General features: G+C 45.8%; 1 pseudogene; it reads left to right on the top strand.

Moving 5' to 3' along the window:
* LOC123990257 overlaps positions 1-21,284 on the top strand; it is a 111,863-nt pseudogene that overhangs the window by 53,974 nt on the left and 36,605 nt on the right.

Below are 21,284 nucleotides of genomic sequence, written 5' to 3'. Positions count from 1 at the left end.
TAGTGAAGAAATCAAAACCATGAAATAACACATATGGAATCAAGTGGTAACCAAAGAAGTGTTAAACAAATTCAAATATATGTTATATATTTGAGAATTTTCAATGTAGCCACCCTTTGCCTTGATGACAGCTTTGCACACTCTTGGTATTCTTTCAACCAGCTTCACCTGGAATGCTTTTCCAACAGTCTTGAAGGAGTTCCCACATATGCTGAGCACTTATTGACAGCTTTTCCTTCACTCTGTGGTCCAACTCATCCCAAACCATATCAATTGGGTTGAGGTTGGGTGATTGTGGTGGCCAGGTCATCTGATGCAGCACTCCATCACTCTCCTTCTTGGTCAAATAGCCCTTACACAGTGTGGAGGTGTGTTGGGTTTTGGGTCATTGTCCTGTTGAAAAACAAATGATAGTCCCACTAAGCACAAACCAGATGGGATGGCGTATCGCTGCAGAATGCTGTGGATCCATGCTGGTTAAGTGTGCCTTGAATTCTAAATAAATCACTGACAGTGTCACCAGCAAAGAACCCCTACATTATTACACCTCCTCCTCCATGCTTCACAGTGAGAACCACACATGCAGAGATCATCCGTTAACCTACTCTGCGTCTCACAAAGACATGGGGGTTGGAATCAAAATTCTCACATTTGGACTCATCAAACCAAAGGACAGATTTCCATCGGTCTAATGTCCATTACTTGTGTTTCTTAGCCCAAGCTCTTCTTATTATTGGTTTCCTTTAGTAGGGATTTCTTTACAGCAATTCGACCATGGAGGCCTGATTACGCAGTCTCTTGATGTTGAAATGTGTCTGTTACTTGAACTCTGTGAAGCTTTTATTTGGGCTGAAATCTGAGGTACAGTTATTCTAATGAATGTATCCTCTGCAGCAGCGGTAACTCTGGGTCTTCCTTTCCTGTGACGGTCCTCATGAGAGACAGTTTCATCATAGCGCTTGATGGTTTTTGTGACTGCGCTTGCTTGAAGAAACTTCTTGACATTTCCTGGGTTGACTGACCTTCATGTCTAAAAGTAATGATGGGCTGTCGTTTCTCTTTGCTTATTCGAGCTGTTCTTGCCATAATATGGACTTGGTCTTTTACCAAACTTTTGACTGGTACTCTACGTTACGTGTATGCCAAAGTGACATTTTTCTGGTATGTACTTTTTCTGCTCATTTGATGTAGTGAGTCAAAATTAGATGATCTATTCTGAACTGCTTAGTTTTACAGCAGTTTTTGACAAGCTATCTGATCATAACCTCTAGTTGGGCTATGAAACCTGTACTCTTGCCTACCACAGGTCCCTAAATCTCATCAAGCCCTCCCGGGTGATTGTGGAGGCCAGGTCATCTTGTAAATTCATTCAAACCTCTGCAGCGAGGATGTGTATGTAGTCGCCATTGTCATTCTACTGTGAACCCATTGTCATATGTTTTCAATCTAAAGCAGGATAATCTTACTGCACTTTTTCTGCACTGCATTGCAGGAAGAAAGAGGACATGTCCCTGAACAAGTTCAGGCTTAGTGATTATTTTTCAGCCAATAGCCTTTGTCTTTGAGGCTCTAGACATACAGTAGAAGTGTTTGTGTCTGAAAGCAGCGCTGACCAATGGCGTCCGAGGGTGCCAGGTTCACATCTAATGATAGAGTGACAAGTATCAAACAGAGGTCAGGAGGTCCCAGTTGCTTTCATCAACCACCCGCCATGTTGGCTCTGGCTGTGTCCCAAATGGCACCATATTCCCTAGTTTTTTCTGCGTCAGGAGATAGAACTACCCAAGGAGCTTTGGTTTCTGATGAAGCATGTAAGATATGCAATAGACGACGGAGGTTATCTCTGGATAATTGTTTTTTAACAAACCCGTTTTGGTCCGGATGTACCAATTTGGGTAAGTACGTTTTGTAGATGTTTTTTTTTACATCTGTGTTTATCAAAGATAGGGGGCGATAGTGAGAGCACTGGGTGGCGTCCTTACCTTTTTTTCACAAAAGCAAAATTAGTGCTGTATTTACACCCCTTCCAAATGTACCTTTGTGAACGGCTGTGTTAATAATTTCAAGTAACAGTGGACCTAATTGGTTCCAAAATTGTAAATAGACCTCAGAAGGAATACCATTACAACCAGGTGACTTGCCTTTATTTATGTTATCCAGTGCCCTTTTGAGTTCATGGAGAGGGATGTGGGCTCCCATCAAGCCAGCTTCCTCAGTTGAGAGAAGAGCTGTTCTTAATTATTTTAAAAAGGACTCGATCTGGCTTAGTGTGGATTTACAATCAGAGGTGTACCATTCTTTATAGAAACGGGAGACTCTTTGGTTGAATACAATGCCGGCTGGCAATGCCGGCTGGTTTTGAGCTGATGCGAGAGAAAATGACCTCCTTCAGAATGGAAAGTTGCCCACTCACATCTCATATGTTGCCTGACTATAAAAAGTTGAGCTTGATATGCAAATAAATACATACTGTGTTAATTTTGCCATGTTTAATTGTCTAGAATATCCACTGTAGTGTGTGTAGACCGCAGGCTAACTGACAAAGAACGGGTACCTAGCTAGCAAACTTTACCCACAAAGAATTCATGGCTAGCGTAGCCTTTCATAACAACACACATTTTGTTTTTATTTTTGTTTTTTACATGTAAATCTAGCTGGCTAGCTATATTAAAACGATTCACATGTAGCTAACTGAGAATTATAAAGTCACACTTACTGTGTGAGTAGTGCCTCCATTGCCTTTGGCAGAGCCCTGAGAGAGTGGGCTCAGGGGGGTTGAGGTGGGGGTGAGACCTCCAGTTTAGTTTGGTTTATTATCAAATCCATTAGCTACTGCACATGCAGCCGCTACTCTTCCTGGGTACTCTTCCTGGGTACTCTTCCTGGGTACTCTTCCTGGGTACTCTTCCTGGGTACTCTTCCTGGGTACTCTTCCTGGGTACTCTTCCTGGGTACTCTTCCTGGGTACTCTTCCTGGGTACTCTTCCTGGGTACTCTTCCTGGGTACTCTTCCTGGGTACTCTTCCTGGGTACTCTTCCTGGGTACTCTTCCTGGGTACTCTTCCTGGGTACTCTTCCACATAAAACATACAAATACATGACAAAGTACGGAAGAGTTATAAACAAGGACTTTACATTCAAAGTAAAAAATAAAAAATAAGAGTTATATATTGGAAAGACACCAAGAGACAACAAAAATACTATTCATACAATACAGTACAGTTAAATTATATCTTTAAAAAGAGGGAAATGGTACTGGTGTTCCTGTTCCCTCCTAGGTACATACTGGTCAAATTGCTTCGTGTAGACAGCTATTGGGTGCATTCGTAAATTCACTCTGGCTACTCCGATTTCAGAGCATTCTCGTCTGATTGAGCCAGAGCACAGAATAACTGACAAATTTAACGAACGCTCAACATGGCTGGTGTCACTAAACGTTGGCAAAAAAGCGTAATTAAATTATTGCCAGCAGCACAGTTACAGTCAGCAACGCTCTGACTATAACTGTGGGCGATTAAAATGGTCAGAGTGAGCCAGTTAGCTCGGGTGCTTGACTGCAGTTGTGAGGTCAGACCGCTCGGATCAACCCTACTCCTCAGCCAGAGCATCCAGAGGAACGGACGATCTGACAGTGCTCTGAATTTATGAAACACCCAGAGCGTGCTCGGAGAGCACTCTGACACTCCAGAGTGAATTTATGAAACACCCAGAGCGTGCTCGGAGAGCACTCTGACACTCCAGAGTGAATTTATGAAACACCCAGAGCGTGCTCGGAGAGCACTCTGGCACTCCAGAGTGAATTTATGAAACACCCAGAGCGTGCTCGGAGAGCACTCTGGCACTCCAGAGTGAATTTATGAAACACCCAGAGCGTGCTCGGAGAGCACTCTGGCACTCCAGAGTGAATTTATGAAACACCCAGAGCGTGCTCGGAGAGCACTCTGGCACTCCAGAGTGAATTTATGAAACACCCAGAGCGTGCTCGGAGAGCACTCTGGCACTCCAGAGTGAATTTATGAAACACCCAGAGCGTGCTCGGAGAGCACTCTGGCACTCCAGAGTGAATTTATGAAACACCCAGAGCGTGCTCGGAGAGCACTCTGGCACTCCAGAGTGAATTTATGAAACACCCAGAGCGTGCTCGGAGAGCACTCTGGCAATCCAGAGTGAATTTATGAAACACCCAGAGCGTGCTCGGAGAGCACTCTGGCAATCCAGAGTGAATTTATGAAACACCCAGAGCGTGCTCGGAGAGCACTCTGGCACTCCAGAGTGAATTTATGAAACACCCAGAGCGTGCTCGGAGAGCACTCTGGCACTCCAGAGTGAATTTATGAAACACCCAGAGTGTGCTCGGAGAGCACTCTGGCACTCCAGGGTGAATTTATGAAACACCCAGAGCGTGCTGGGAGAGCACTCTGGCACTCCAGGGTGAATTTATGAAACACCCAGAGCGTGCTCGGAGAGCACTCTGGCACTCCAGAGTGAATTTATGAAACACCCAGAGCGTGCTCGGAGAGCACTCTGGCACTCCAGAGTGAATTTATGAAACACCCAGAGTGTGCTCGGAGAGCACTCTGGCACTCCAGAGTGAATTTATGAAACACCCAGAGCGTGCTCGGAGAGCACTCTGGCACTCCAGAGTGAATTTATGAAACACCCAGAGCGTGCTCGGAGAGCACTCTGGCACTCCAGAGTGAATTTATGAAACACCCAGAGCGTGCTCGGAGAGCACTCTGGCACTCCAGAGTGAATTTATGAAACACCCAGAGCGTGCTCGGAGAGCACTCTGGCACTCCAGGGTGAATTTATGAAACACCCAGAGCGTGCTCGGAGAGCACTCTGGCACTCCAGAGTGAATTTATGAAACACCCAGAGTGTGCTCGGAGAGCACTCTGGCACTCCAGGGTGAATTTATGAAACACCCAGAGCGTGCTGGGAGAGCACTCTGGCACTCCAGGGTGAATTTATGAAACACCCAGAGCGTGCTCGGAGAGCACTCTGGCACTCCAGAGTGAATTTATGAAACACCCAGAGCGTGCTCGGAGAGCACTCTGGCACTCCAGAGTGAATTTATGAAACACCCAGAGTGTGCTCGGAGAGCACTCTGGCACTCCAGAGTGAATTTATGAAACACCCAGAGCGTGCTCGGAGAGCACTCTGGCACTCCAGAGTGAATTTATGAAACACCCAGAGCGTGCTCGGAGAGCACTCTGGCACTCCAGAGTGAATTTATGAAACACCCAGAGCGTGCTCGGAGAGCACTCTGGCACTCCAGGGTGAATTTATGAAACACCCAGAGCGTGCTGGGAGAGCACTCTGGCACTCCAGGGTGAATTTATGAAACACCCAGAGCGTGCTCGGAGAGCACTCTGGCACTCCAGAGTGAATTTATGAAACACCCAGAGCGTGCTCGGAGAGCACTCTGGCACTCCAGAGTGAATTTATGAAACACCCAGAGTGTGCTCGGAGAGCACTCTGGCACTCCAGAGTGAATTTATGAAACACCCAGAGTGTGCTCGGAGAGCACTCTGGCACTCCAGAGTGAATTTATGAAACACCCAGAGTGTGCTCGGAGAGCACTCTGGCACTCCAGAGTGAATTTATGAAACACCCAGAGCGTGCTCGGAGAGCACTCTGGCACTCCAGAGTGAATTTATGAAACACCCAGAGCGTGCTCGGAGAGCACTCTGGCACTCCAGAGTGAATTTATGAAACACCCAGAGCGTGCTCGGACAGCACTCTGGCACTCCAGAGTGAATTTACAAACACACCCATTGTTGACAAATGGATCATCTCAGATAGCAGAGCACAAGTCGCACACCTAGTCTTAGGTTTGTTTCCACCGAAACTGAGTTCCAACCAAGCATTCTACATTGAAAACAGGCTGCATTCAATTGAGATATCATCATATTCAAAAGGCAATGTTTTTGTATGATGTAGAATCACCATGGCAATGGGTTTAAATAAACACTGGCTCTTATCAACCAAACATTCCAATTCCAACATTCTACCTAATTGATTGTGTGATGTGGTCATGTGTATTTTTATGATTCATAATTGCCATGGCAATGGAACAGGGTGGCTAAGAATATTTCTATGGTCTAAATTGCTATATTTGATTGTGATTCAAATTTACATTTAAGTCATTTAGCAATTTATGACTTACAAACATTCTGACATCCAGTGGAACAACCACTTTACAATTGCATCTAAATATTTTAATAGAAGACGGAAGGTGGTGATTGACTCCGCTGTCCTGGCGTCGTGAGGGAGTTTGTTCCACCATTGGGGAGCCAGAGCAGCGAACAGTTTTGACTGAGCTGAACTTATTTGGATTCAAATAATAGTAATTTATGAAACTTCTATAGTGCTTTTCATAATAGAAGACAAAACAAGCAATTTATCATGGCAGGTCAGGTCAACCAATAGAGGCCAGGTCTTTGAATTCTGCATCCTCTGCAGATGGAGAGGGTTGGTTCAGTTTTTTCTTCCTCTATTTAACTAGGCAAGAACATATTCTTATTTTCTATGACAGTAGTGGGTTAGGAATAGTGGGTTAACTGCCTTGTTCAGAGGCAGAATGACAGATTTTTACCTTGTCGGCTCAGGCATTCGATCTTGCAATCTTTTGGTTACTAGTCTAACACTCTAACCACTAGGCTACTTGCCGCTTGAGCGGAGGTAGCTGGTCACAGGATGGTAAATGATGGTGATGGAGTCTGCTGATGATCTTGTAGAGGGCAAGTCTGGGAACCAGCCTGAGTCATATAGCCACAGGTCTACTCTTCCACTCTGTGAAGCACCCACTTAGGTGATGCCTCGGCAGCTCTGGGTGCCAGAAAGCTCACCACACAAAGTTCAGAATAGTAGCCAGTCGTCCTCACTTCGAGCCCTCTGCCTTCACTGTATTCCTCCATCTCCCATTCCTAACACTCTTCAAGTGACTCCTCACATGATGTTCTCAAAAGATCAGGAACTGGCAGCCTGGTGAAATAAAAAAGCTGGTACTGTGTCCAGATGCATTTTCAAAAACAAAAACATTAGCCAGCTAACTAGATACCTACCCAACCTAAAAATAGTTCACCTGTCAGTCAATCTGCAAATCCAAAAACAATGAAAACATGTTTTTTGTAACAATATGTACACATTTGCAGGAGCTCTCTGCCTAGGATGCTACCAAGGCACTATCAATCACCACATTCCGGAGACACCTGAAACCCCACCTCTTTAAGGAATACTTAGGATAGGATAAAGTAATCCTTCTCACCCCCCCCCCCCTTAAAATATTTAGATGCACTATTGTAAAGTGGCTGTTCCACTGGATGTCATAAGGTGAATGCACCAATTTGTAAGTCGCTCTGGATAAGAGCGTCTGCTAAATGACTTAAATGTAATGTAAATGTAATAAATTCTGCCTAATACAGTATATAGAGTGAGTTTAACCAGACCTGGGTTCAAATACCATTTAGGGTATTTTAATTACTTTCAAGACATAAGATCGATACGCCGCCGGACCTCGGGCTAGAAGGTCGAGTGTTCGAGACCTGCGCCCTGCTGTTTCATTACAATATTTTTATTAAAACTTTATTTTAATGAGTAAATTAATTTTATTTCCACCATACAATATAGTCCGGACAAAAACCAGCTGTTAGTTCTGAAATTCTGAAGCTGCTAGCCAAATTGGATTCAATTGGCATGGTTGTTAGCCAAAGCAGGGTGGTCGTCCGTTCTTAGCAGAAAGGTTGCAGTGCAACGCTTTCTACTTCTGCTCTGCTAGCTAGCCAACTAACGCTAATATACGATCACATCAGGCAGCTGAAATGACAGCAAACTAGGTACATTTTTGTTTGTTTTAACTTTGTTTTTATTGCAAATTAATTTGCATATATCCAGAATAATGATCCTGATAAATGAATTTGCCTGGCTCAGAGAAGCTGTCAATCTCACCCCGATGCGTTCATTCTCTATATGGGAAGGTGGAGATTGCAACAAAAAATCTGCAACATTGTTACACAGGTACGGAGCGGCAGGCAGCAAAGTTTAGATAAACCCCAATGTTGCAAACCAAATGCTAGGCTACAATCATGGAGAAATAATGTCTAGACACTATTTTCCAGTGGAGATTAAGTTTACGAATTGCCTAGCTGGGCTGTGGGACAGCACATTCATAATCCAAATGGAACTGTTAACAGGCATTACCCAGGGAGATTGTCGTGAATAACTCCCTGCTATCAACCAATCAGCATCCGGGCATAATTATTTGAAAATACTCAAATACACAGAAAATAAGTGTTGAAAAAACAAATACACATGTATTGGAACTCGGGTCTGATTTGAACACCAATCCACCAGAAATGTTGTGCACCAATGACCCATAAATCTTATGGTACTGTATGTATGCAGTACACATACAGCCCTCAGATCCAGGGGGGAGACAGGAGCTTAATGACATTTTGACCTGTTTGATTTAGTGACTTTGACTCAGATGGTGTTTACTTGCCCGCTTGCTGTATGACCACACTCCTGACTCCTGACTCATTGTTCAACCACTCTAGCAGTAGATGTGGATATCGTGCTGAGATGTGGATGTAATATGGAGATGTGGCACACGCTGTGTTCCTGAGTGGTGTATGGCTAGTACGCTGTTGGTATGTGTGTGTGTGTGTGTGTGTGTGTGTGTGTGTGTGTGTGTGTGTGTGTGTGTGTGTGTGTGTGTGTGTGTGTGTGTGTGTGTGTGTGTGTGTGTGTGTGTGTGTGTGTGTGTGTGTGTGTGTGTGTGTGTGTGTGGTTCAGAGCCTTTATACACCATCTGCAACCAGCAGCAGGAGCAGACCCATAAAGAATGTCTCCATGGAGGCAGAGAAACAAACACAAGTCACTAATCCTGTGGCCGCAAATATGTGGCTATACAAAGCCAAATATATATGGCATAAACACTCTAAACTGCCGAACAACACTTGTCCTTTCCAAATATTTTATTGTGTTAGAGCACTAATAAATTATTACCGACAGAACATTGCCAAAACACACAGATGAATAAATTACTCTTTTTATTACATTGTGTCTGGAATGTTGTACCGTCAATGGAAAATGCTAATAAATGAAAATGATGGATACTGTTTACACCAGTAAACACATCACAATACCACATGAAACGTACAGTATTGTCAGCCAGAGAGCACCTTCATATGTCACCCAATGCTTCATGAACATTTATGATCACTTTATGATCACATTATGATCACCTTTTTAGCATTTATGAACAGCGGTAACAGTAAAAGATCAGTGATGTCTTGGAGCTTCAGCCACAATGCCCTGTATTTCACTGTGGTTCTGACTCCAAGTCTTCAGTATTCTAGCATTGCTTCCTGTGTCAGTTTCAACACAGAGGACCATAGGATCTGATGACTGAGTGATGACCATTGCCCACATACGACTGGACAGGAACACAAAAGAGGGCTAGGCATGCTGATTCCTCCATCTCCTCCTGAGATTATTTGACATCATTATTTGACGTGTTGGAGATTATGCTGGTTGAGAGAATGCCAAGAGTGTGCACAGCTGTCATCAAGGCAAAGGTTTGAAGAATCTCAAATATATTTTGATTTGTTCAACACTTTTTTGATTACGACATGATTCCATATGTGTTATTTTATAGTTTCGATGTCTTCACTATTATTCTCCAATTTAGAAAATAGTAAAAATAAATACAAACCCTTGAAACTTTTGACTGGTACTGTACATGTGCATGATCTGTATGCTGTTGTATGTACAGTACATGTACAGTTGAAGTCGGAAGTTTACATACACCTTAGCCAAATACATTTAATATCAGTTTTTCACAATTCCTGACATTTAATCCGAGTAAATATTGTGAATGTGAAATGTCATATTATTGTGAATGTGAAATGTCAGAATAATAGTAGAGATAATTATTTATTTCAGCATTTATTTCTTTCATCACATTGCCAGTGGGTCAGAAGTTTACATACACTCAATTAGTATTTGGTAGCATTGCCTTTAAATGGTTTAATTTGGGTCCAACATTATGGGTAGCCTTCCACAAGCGTCCCTTAATAAGTTGGGTGAATTTTGGCCCATTCCTCCTGACAGAGCTGGTGTAACTGAGTTGGGTTTGTAGGCATCCTTGCTCGCACACGCTTTTTCAGTTCTGCCCACAAATTTTCTGTAGGATTGAGATCAGGGCTTTGTGATGTCCACTCCAATACCTTGACTTTGTTGTCCTTTTCAACAACTTTGGAAGTATGCTTGGGGTCATTGTCCATTTGGAAGACCCATTTGCGACCAAGCTTTAACTTCCTGGCTGATGTCTTGAGATGTTGCTTCAATATATCCAGATAATTTCCCATCCTCATGATGCCATCTATCTTGTGAAGTGCACCAGTCCGTCCTATAGATACGTTTGTACCTGTTTCCTCCGGCATCTGGTCCTTTGCTGTTGTTCTGGGATTGATTTGCACTTTTCGCATCAACAGAATGCGTCTCCTTCCTGAGCGGTAGGACGGCTACGTGGTCTCATGGTGTTTATACTTGCGTACTATTGTTTGTACAGATGATCGTGGTACCTTCAGGCGTTTGGAAATTGCTCACAAGGATGAACTAGCTCTTGAACCAGGTCTTTTCTGAAGTCTTGGCTGATTTTTAAAAAAATCCCATGATGTCAAGCAAAGAGGCACTGAGTTTGAAGGTAGGCCTTAAAATACATCCACAGTTACCCCTCCAATTGACTCAAATGATGTAAATCAGCCTATCAGAAGCATCTATGACATAATTTTCTGGAATTTTCCAAGCTGTTTAAAAGCACAGTCAACTTAGTGTATGTAAACTTCTGACCCACTGGAATTGTGATACAGTGAGTTATAAGTGAAGTAATCTGTCTGTAAACAATTGTTGGAAAAATGATGTCCTAACCGACTTGCCAAAACCATAGTTTGTTAACAATAAATTTGTGGAGTGGTTGAAAAACAAGTTTTAATGACTCCAACCGAAGTGTATGCAAACTTCCGACTTCAACTGTATATTCTTGTGTGCTTCAGATTTTCCCTCCTTTTCACTCTGAAGACGATCCGGGCTGCCACTAAGCCCATGAGTGTCTGTCTGCTGATGCTGAGGAACGAGCACTGGAAGAGAGTTCGCAGCATCCTCACCCCCTCCTTCAGCGCAACCAAGATGAAAGAGGCAAGACAAGATGACCCCTTTCTTCACCCCTCTCCTCCTCTCTTCACCCCTCTCCTCTCCTTCTCTCTTCACCCCTCTCCTCTCTTCTTCTCTTCACCCCTCTCCTCTCCTTCTCTCTTCACCCCTCTCCTCTCCTTCTCCTTTTCACCACTCTCCTCTCCTTCTCTCTTCACCCCTCTCCTCTCCTTCTCTCTTCACCCCTCTCCTCTCCTTCTTTATTTACTCCTCCTCTCCTCTCCTTCTCTCTTCACCCCTCTCCTCTCTTCTCCTTTTCACCACTCTCCTCTCCTTCTCTCTTCACCCCTCTCCTCTCCTTCTCTCTTCACCCCTCTCCTCTCCTTCTTTATTTACTCCTCCTCTCCTCTCCTTCTCTCTTCACCCCTCTCCTCTCCTTCTCCTTTTCACCACTCTCCTCTCCTTCTCTTCTCTCCTCTCTCTTCACCCCTCTCCTCTCCTTCTCTCTTCACCCCTCTCCTCTCCTTCTCTTTATTCTCCTTCTCTCTTCACCCCTCTCCTCTCCTTCTCCTTTTCACCCCCTCTCCTTCTCTCTTCACCCCTCTCCTCTCTTCTCTTTCACCACTCTCCTCTCCTTCTCTATTCACTCCTCCTCTCCTCTCCTTCTCTCTTCACCCCTCCCTCTCCTTCTCCTTTTCACCACTCTCCTCTCCTTTCTTCACCCCTCTCCTCTCTTCTCTCTTCACCCCTCTCTCCTCCTCTCCTCTCCCTCCTCTCCTCTCCTCTCCTTCTCTCTTCACCCCTCTCTGCTCTCCTTCTCTCTTCACCCCTTTCTATTCACCCTCCTTCCTCTCTTCACCCCTCTCTCTCCTTCACTCCTCCTCCCTCTCCTCTCCATCTTCACTCCTCTCCTCTCCTTCTTTCTTCACCCCTCTCCTCTCCTACTCTCCTCTCTCTCTCCCCTCTCACCCCTCTCCTTCTTCTTCTTCACCCCTCTCCTTCTCTATTCACCATCTTCACTCCCCCTCTCCTCTCCCTCTCCTCTCACACCATCTTCACCCCTCTCCTCCCTCTCCTCTCCTTCTTCTTTCTTCACCCATCTCCTCTCCTTCTTTCTTCACCCCCCTCTCCTCTCACACCATCTTCACCCCTCTCCTCTCCATCTTCACCCTCTCCCTTTCTTCACACCATCTTCACCCCTCTCCTCTCCATCTTCATCCCTCTCCTCTCACACCATCTTCACCCCTCTCCTCTCCATTTTCACCCCTCTCCTCTCCATCCTTCTTTCTTCACCCCCCCTCTCCTCTCACACCATCTTCACCCCTCTCCTCTCCATCTTCACCCCTCTCCTTCTTTCTTCACCCCTCTCCTCTCACACCATCTTCACCCCTCTCCTCTCCATCTTCACCCCTCTCCTCTCCATCTTCACCCCTCTCCTCTCACACCATCTTCACCCCTCTCCTCTCCATCTTCACCCCTCTCCTCTCCTTCTTTCTTCACCCCTCTCCTCTCACACCATATTCACCCCTCTCCTCTCCATATTCACCCCTCTCCTCTCCATCTTCACCCCTCTCCTCTCCTTCTTTCTTCACCCCTCTCCTCTCACACCATATTCACCCCTCTCCTCTCCATCTTCACCCCTCTCCTCTCCATCTTCACCCCTCTCCTCTCCTTCTTTCTTCACCCCTCTCCTCTCCTTCTTTCTTCACCCAGCTCCTCTCCCCCTCTTCAATCTGCTGTTTGCATGGAACCAATACACATTTACTATGTAAATTATACAGGCACATGTATTACTACCTCTATATATACACACAATCACGAGCTGCAGGTAGCCGAGTGGTTAGAGCGTTGGGCAAGTAACCAGAAGGTTGCTGGATTGAATCCCCGAGCTGGCATGCCAAAAATCTGTCAAACTACCCCTGAGCAAGGCTGTTAACCCACTGTTCCCCGGGTGATGTGGATGTCGATTAAGGCAGCCCCCCGCACCTCTCTGATTCAGAGGGGTTGGGTTAAATGCTGGAAGACACATTTCAGTCGAATGCATTCATTTGGACAACTGACTAGGTATCCCCTTTTCCCTCCCCCTCTGTTCTATCTACATGGAACCCATATACCACATATTACTACCTCTATACATACACACAATCACTCCTCACTCTGTTCTATCTACATGGAACCATACATATTCATAAACATCTATACAGCCATGCAGATTTCTACTGCATCAGGCCTTCAGTCGCAAGCTATCTTATCGCATCTTTTCATTTTTGTGGATGAACCAGAATCATTATCTTAATAGAAGTTGTCTCCATTTAGAGCCTGCCCAGCCCAACGATTGAAAATACGTTGTTGGTGTACAAATGTTCAAGAGAATCAGGGGACTTAAGGAATAGCACGGGAGATTGACGCCCGCAATTTAGTCGGAAAATGATAGCTCGTCTCCATTGAAGGCTTTCAAGCATTACATCTAATTAACGTCTGATAAACCAATGTGGTCTGGGTATCACTTTCACTTTCCCTCTCTCCATCCCTCCCCCTCTCCCCATCTCCCCCCTCTGTGCCTCTCCCCCTCTCTCTCGCTGACTTATTTGTATGGCCTGACATTATAATAGTGTCATTAGAACAAACAGTGGTTCTTCTACCTTATAGTGTGGAACATAATTACCGGGGCCTGTTGGAACAGCATGTTTTATGTGATTGTTGAGTCCTCTCTATACTGATTGAGAGAGATTGGTGAGCCAGCTAGCCTGCCTGCCTGCCTTCCTTCCTGCCTGCCTGCCTTCCTGCCTGCCTGCCTGCCTTCCTTCCTGCCTGCCTGCCTGCCTGCCTGCCTGCCTGCCTGCCTGCCTGCCTGCCTGCCTGCCTGCCTGCCTTCCTTCCTTCCTTCCTTCCTTCCTTCCTGCCTGCCTGCCTGCCTGCCTGCCTGCCTGCCTGCCTGCCTGCCTGCCTGCCTGCCTTCCTGCCTGCCTGCCTGCCTGCCTGCCTGCCTGCCTGCCTGCCTTCCTGCCTGCCTGCCTGCCTTCCTGCCTGCCTGCCTGCCTGCCTGCGACACCAGAGGCAGCAGCCATGAACAGACGTCAGGAGCTACTATTGAAATGATCCAACTGCTCTCAGAGTATTGCAAAGACCAACCAAACCAAAGACCCTTTATTCTCCAAGTAGCATGTGTGTGCGTGTGTACATCACACAGTTTCACAGAACTATCAATATAAAAGAAAGAGAAAGCACCTCCTGTACTGTATGTGCATAAAGGTCATTGGTACATTGTGTGCCTGTAACTGACCGAGTGCAGGATCACACTGGGTGACAAATAAGGCCAAGGCATAATGTAAAATAAACACACTAGAAGTGGAACAGTAGGCATGTCATTATCGTGTAGTAGGGTAGAGGAGGGTGGTCATTTAGCTGGACCGTTAATTGTGATTAGGGCTGTGATGGTATGTTTCCACGGCAACCACCAGCGGCAGGCCACTAAGGAAACCACACACACTCATCTTTCACGCTCCAGATACAGCTGGGTACACTCGCCTGAAAACAAACTGTTAGTGGATAACCACTAAGGATAAAGTGTTTCAGGCTGAAAGTCAGTTATGACTGGTTTTGTGTTTACACATTGTCCCACGCAGGTAGCTGTCGTAAACGCTGAGTAATTCCTGCTGTAATTGACCGTTTGGATTTGATTTGTTACTTGCAATCAGTCCCTCAACTCGAGCGTGTGCTCTGTGTGACTGACACTCAGTGTGTTTGTGTACACGTGGACTTTCTCTCACTTTCTCTGAGTGTGTGTGATTCATATTCTGTCAAAATAGTTCATAAAAGAAACAGGCTGGGAACTCAGTTAAGAACATCATGGAGATGCAGTCCGGAAGAGCTAATGACTAGTTATTGCTTTCTGCGTTTGTATTTCGGGATCACACAATTGTCAATTAGTCAACATGTTTGTCTGACTCTGATGTTATGAAGCAAGGTTGGGTGTGTATAGTGTAGTAATAGCGCTGTGTTCTGAGCAGGGTTGTGTTCGCAACGTACGTAATTCCCTCATACACACAAACACATGTCCAGTTAATGAGTGGAGAGGAGACATGCTAATTATTGCGCCCCCCCCCACACACACACACGCACACACGCACATACACCCAGTCCTGCTCCAGAATTTACCATGGGAGAGTGAGACTGGCGGGAATATGAATCATTTACGAGAGCATAAACCATAAACCACCGACTTTACGATCGGCACCAAACAAACGCTCGGACAACTGGCGCTCCGAATTCAGTCACATTACCCAGATATGTTTTTAGCGATGTCTGTTTTAGTTTACTGCTGTTTACAATCATAGCGCTCCAGTCTGTTTGCTGAGTGGACAGAACAGATGGAGAGAGAGGGAAAGCACACTGAGAGAAAGTGGTGGTGTGGATCAATATCTATCTGCTTCTGTCTGGAGAGGGACAGATATGCTGTGGCAGGATACACTGTTGAGGCTCGCTCTGTGATAAGAGGAAGCTGTTGGGTCTGTCTGTCTATCTATCCGTCTCTCTCTCTCTCTCTCTCTCTCTCCTTTTTCTTGTGTGCATGTGTCTGTGTCTGTTTGTTAGTGTGTGTGTGTGTCTGTTTGTTCGTGTGTGTGTGTGTGTGTGTGTGTGTGTGTGTGTGTGTGTGTGTGTGTGTGTGTGTGTGTGTGTGTGTGTGTGTGTGTGTGTGTGTGTGTGTGTGTGTGTGTGTGTGTGTGTGTGTGTGTGTGTGTGTGTGTGTGTGTGTGTGTGTGTGTGTGTTTCCGCGCGCTGTAGTCTGGCTATGTTTGGCTGACCAGTAGCCCCTGCGTATCCTCTCAACTGGCAGAGCCTTGGGATATAGATTTTCATTTGAGCCACCCTGCCCCTGTAGAGGGGGAGGATACTGCTCCTGTCATAACCTATCAGGCTGCTCGTGCTTCTTCATCTGTCCTCCCTCTCTCAGCTCCAGACCCCAGTACCCTCTCCTCAGACTGACCAGCCTTAGGCCTCATCTTATGTTGGCATATACACTCAGTGGCAGGTTTATTAGGTATGCTGTTCATGAAAATGGTTGAGTCATGTGGCCGTGGCTTGCTATATGATGCAGGCAGACAGGCATCGAGGCATTCAGTTACTGTTTAATTGAACGTTAGAATGGGCAAAACGAGTGACCTAAGCGACTTTGAGCGTGGCATGATCGTCGGTGCCAGGCGCCCCGGTTCCGGTATCTGAGAAACGTCCGGCCTCCTAGGCTTTTCACACACGACAGTGTCTAAGGTTTATTGAGAATGGTGCGACAAATCAAAAACATCCAGTCAGCGGCAGTCTTAGGGGCGAAAACAGCTCATTGGTGAGAGGTCAAAGGAGAAGGGCAAGAATCGTGCAAGCTAACAGGCAGGTCACAAGCAGACAAATAATGCCGCAGTACAACAGTGGTGTGCAGTACAGCATCTCGGAACGCACAACTCATCTGTCCATGTCACAGATGGGCTATTGCAGCAGACGACCACGCTGGGTTCCACTCCTATCAGCTAAAATCAAGAAGAAGTGGCAACGTTTGAGCAACTTTTCCACGCCCCGAAGAATTCAGGTTGTTTTGGAGACAAAGGGAGTTCCTACATGGTACTAGATGGGTGTACTTAATAAGCCCCAGTCTTAGCCCCATTCCCATTCCCCAGCCAGTCTATGATGATAAGGCTGGGGCTAACACTAGTCTAAGTCTAAATTTGTGACAAGGGCTGTGGCAAGTCACAACCATAGACTTAGACTAGTGTTAGCCCCAGTCTCTAGCCTTATCATCATAGAGTGGTCAATTTTACTTTATTTTTACATGGAAGCTTATATAAGCTTATACTGGTCTTAGCCCCCTCTAAAGCCTAATCATTAGACTGGTCTTATTAGCAGTCACAACCTTATCCTGTGACTAGGGTTAGCCCTGTCCCCCGCATCCAACCTCAGCCTTATCCTAATCCTTATGAATTGTAGTTTATTGTAACGTTATATTAACTTACAGTGTAGACTATGCTCAGTATTATCACGTTGATGCCAATGACAGTAGCCCTGCATGTCACAGTCTCGTAACAGCTTCGGTCACAGCTCATTGTACCCATAATGCTACAGCATGTTTATCCATTAGCATCTCCTCTCGTGTAAGGATCTCATTTCCCATTTGATCCCAGAGTGTATTGATCGCTGGGGAGGAGATGAGGAGATGGCGAGGGTAGATAGGGGAGATGTGTAAACGTTGTCTAGATTTCTCTGCGTCTCTCTCTCTCTCTCTCTCTCTCTCTCTCTCTCTCTCTCTCTCTCTCTCTCTCTCTCTCTCTCTCTCTCTCTCTCTCTCTCTCTCTCTCTCTCTCTCTGTGCCCTCACTCCTGCTCCTCCTCATCCCCAAATCTTCCGTCAGAGCTTAGTGGCTCCTCTGCTTCCTCCGGCCCTGTTTGGCCGTTCCTCTGAGGACTGTGTGCGTGTGCTGTCTGAGGGGGATAGAAAGATTGTGCTAATGGCTGCTGCTCCCTGATCACAGGTCCAGTGTAGGGAGACGGAGCAGAGAGACCGACCTAGGGTAGAGCCTCTCTCTCTCTCTCTCTGCTGTACTGGCTGTAGAGAAAGGAAAGGTGAAAGCGAGCAAGATATGACGAGAGAGAGGGAGACGGCACAGTCCAGAATATTCTGGACCCCTGACACTCAGCAGTGAGACCTGAGGTTCAGAGAGTGTTTCAGCATTTTTTTTCTCATTTTCCTTCAGCAAATATTCCATGCCACTGGACATAGCTGTCCTTCCTCTCTGTTTTCCAATATGTGTTAGTGTCCTCATTTTCTTTGATAAGAAGAGACTAGGGAGTTGACCTGAGGATTTGTTGTTTTTGATATTTTTTCATTTGAGACATGTATAACTGTCTGCCCTGGAGAAGTTATGATCGAGAGTATTCTTGAGATCTGCCTCTCTCAGTCCCGCATTGTAACACAGCAATCACCATGCTCAGAAGAGCTCTTCCCTTAATGAATAAATGAATTAATTAGATATCTGTTTGATCCATCATCATCAGGGTTCTTTTCCCCTTGGTAATGACCTCTGTAATGGCAATGACTTTAATGGGATTTTAATTGATTCAGGTCCTCTCTTTGCCTCAGGGTGTCCTCAAACACATACACTTTTCTGAGAGGGGCTGGAGGTGAGGAGGAGAGGAGTGGGCACCACACACACGGCAGCAGTGTCTCCTCCTGTACTGTACTTATGACCAGGACTGATTCACGCACGTGGGACCAACATTCGCCCCTGATTCCATCTCGCACATTTGTCAGATGAGTCTGGGTTTAAAGTGTTGTTTTTTTTTGCACAAGAAAATATGAAAAGGGGATCATTTGTTGTATCTGTATCCATATGATATTTTGCAGCTAATTTTGGGGGGGGGTGGCCCCCGACAGAGACTTGATCCGGGGTCCAAATGACTGTCAACCCAAGACCTTAGTCGTTACTCTAAGATGTCCAAACGTCTTCACATGGTCCCTAGGTCTTAAGTTAAGGTTATGTTAGATGAGTATATGTTTCTGTCTCGGTGCAGATGGGTCCTCTGATCAACATGACCACGGACACCCTGCTCACCAACCTGCTTGGACATGTCCAGTCTGCAGAGAGCTTTGACATTCACAGGTATTGTAACAGTAACCTTCTCTCTCATGGGGTTCATTATAAGGATCGTTCATTCACGAGGCTATACAATTGTTATCGTGTATTTTTCGTTGGGAAATCCAACACAAATGTCTACAACCAGTGGTGAAAGCAGATGTTTATAATGTATTATCATTGTATAAGGTCTATATAATATCCTCCACATACCGTATTGTGTTGACTGGGTTGGTTCTCTCTGCAGTTTTGCTCTAACTAAAAATGACCCTTAGATATTAATTTAAAATCCGCCAATCCTCTAAATTGAATTATTGGTCGGAGAGTCACGTCATTGAAAATAATATTTTTACTTATACTGTAGACCTACCGTAGGCGATATGAGTCTCACTAGTGTTGAGTAATGTGCTGTTAATTAGATCTACTACTGTACGAGGACATTTTATGGATCTGACAGTATTTTCATTTAGAGATTCTAGTAAAGAAATGTGTGTGAAACAGACCAATGAAGCATTGGAAAAACCCTGAGGGTTTCATATTCATCGAGTGAATTAAGCTACATTTCGGGAAATCAATCCCATATATTATGTTCTTACAAAAAAAGGTTTCAAATTCTCTAGTACAGCCAATATTGAAGAATACTTTTCAAAGATGCTCTCTAGTGGTCAAAATAGCACTAACTAGCATTAGTGGCAACAATGGCTGACAATTAAATAAGGTGCCATAGAATTATGTGCTGCATTATGACGCGACTTTTACAGGAAGAACCACTGTATTGTGCTGAAACACGAGGTAATGGCGGCGGATGAAAGGCACAACAATGGGCCTCAGGATCTCGTCACGGTATCTCTATACATTCAAATTGCCATTGATAAAATACAATTGTGTTCGTTGTCCATGGCTTATGCCTGCCCATACCATAACCCCAACGCCACCATGGGACTGTCACACCCTGATCTGTTTCACCTGTCCTTGTGATTGTCTCCACCCCCCTCCAGGTGTCACCCATCTTCCCTATTACCCTCAGTGTATTTATACCTGGGTTCTCTGTTTGTCTGTCGCCAGTTCGTCTTGTCTTGTCTTGCCAAGTCAACCAGCGTTTTTCCAAGCTCCTGTTTTTCCTAGTCTCTCTTTTCGAGTCCTCCCGGTTCTGACCTTTTGCCTACCATGACACTGAGCCCGCCTGCCTGACCATTCCGCCTGCCCCTGACCTCGAGCCTGCCTGCCTGCCCCCCTGTACCGTTTGGACTCTGACCTGGTTAGGATCTCTTGCCTGTCCTCGACCTGGCTCTCGCCGGGCCCCTCATTGTTCAATTAATATCAGAGACTCTAACCATCTGCCTCCTGTGTCTGCATCTGGGTCTCACCTTGTGTCGTTATAGGGACACTCTGTTCACAATGTTGACATCAGCAAACCGCTTACCTACAGGATGCCATGCACGGTACAGTTGAAACCGGGATTCATCCGTGAAGACCACACTTGTCCAACGTGCCAGTGGTCATCGAAGGTGAGCGTTTGCCCACTGAAGTTGGTTATGACGCCGAACTGCAGTCAGGTCAAGACCCTGGTGAGGACGACAAGCACGCAGATGAGCTTCCCTGAGATGGTTTCTTCGGTTGTGCAAATCCACAGTTTCATCAGCTGTCCAGGTGGCTGATCTCAGACGATCCCACAGGTGAAGACGCCGGATGTTGTAACGGCGTTCGTCTGTAGAAAGAGAGTCGGACCAAAATGCGGCATGGTGGTTACTCATGTTCTTTAATGAAAATGAACGATACATGAAATAACTAAAATTACAAAACAACAAACGAAACGCGAAAACCTATACAGCCTATCTTGTGACAACAAACACAGAGACAGGAACAATAAACCCACAAAACACACAGTGAAACCTAGGCTACCTAAATATGGTTCCCAATCAGAGACAATGAGAATCACCTGACTCTGATTGAGAACCGCCTCAGGCAGCCAAGCCTATGCTAGACACCCCTACTCAGCCACAATCCCAATGCCTACTAAACCCCAATACGAAACACAACAACATAAACCCATGTCACACCCTGGCCTGACCAAATAAGTAACGAAACACAAAATACTAAGACCAAGGCGTGACAGAACCCAACCCCCCCCCCCCAAGGTGCGGACTCCCGACCGCACAACTAAACCCATAGGGGAGGATCCGGGTGGGCGTCTGTCCACGGTGGCGGCTCGGGACGTGGACCCCACTCCAACCAAGTCTTAGTCCCCCTTTACCGCGTCCTTTGTCTGGCGACCCTCTCCGCCGACCTAGGCCTAATAACCCTCACCAAGGACCCCGCTGGACTGAGGGGCAGCTCGGGACTGAGGTGGAAGCTCGGGGCTGAGGGGAAGCTCGAGACTGAGGAGAAGCTCGGGACTGAGGGGAAGCTCAGGACTGAAGGGAAACTCGGGACTGAGGGGAAGCTCGGCACTGAGAGGAAGCTCAGCACTGAGAGGAAGCTCAGCACTGAGAGGAAACTCAGCACTGAG

The sequence above is a fragment of the Oncorhynchus gorbuscha genome, linkage group LG02, assembly GCF_021184085.1.
Source record: "Oncorhynchus gorbuscha isolate QuinsamMale2020 ecotype Even-year linkage group LG02, OgorEven_v1.0, whole genome shotgun sequence".
Taxonomy (NCBI): Eukaryota; Metazoa; Chordata; class Actinopteri; order Salmoniformes; family Salmonidae; genus Oncorhynchus; species Oncorhynchus gorbuscha.
This window is presented reverse-complemented; position numbering and strand designations above follow the sequence as displayed.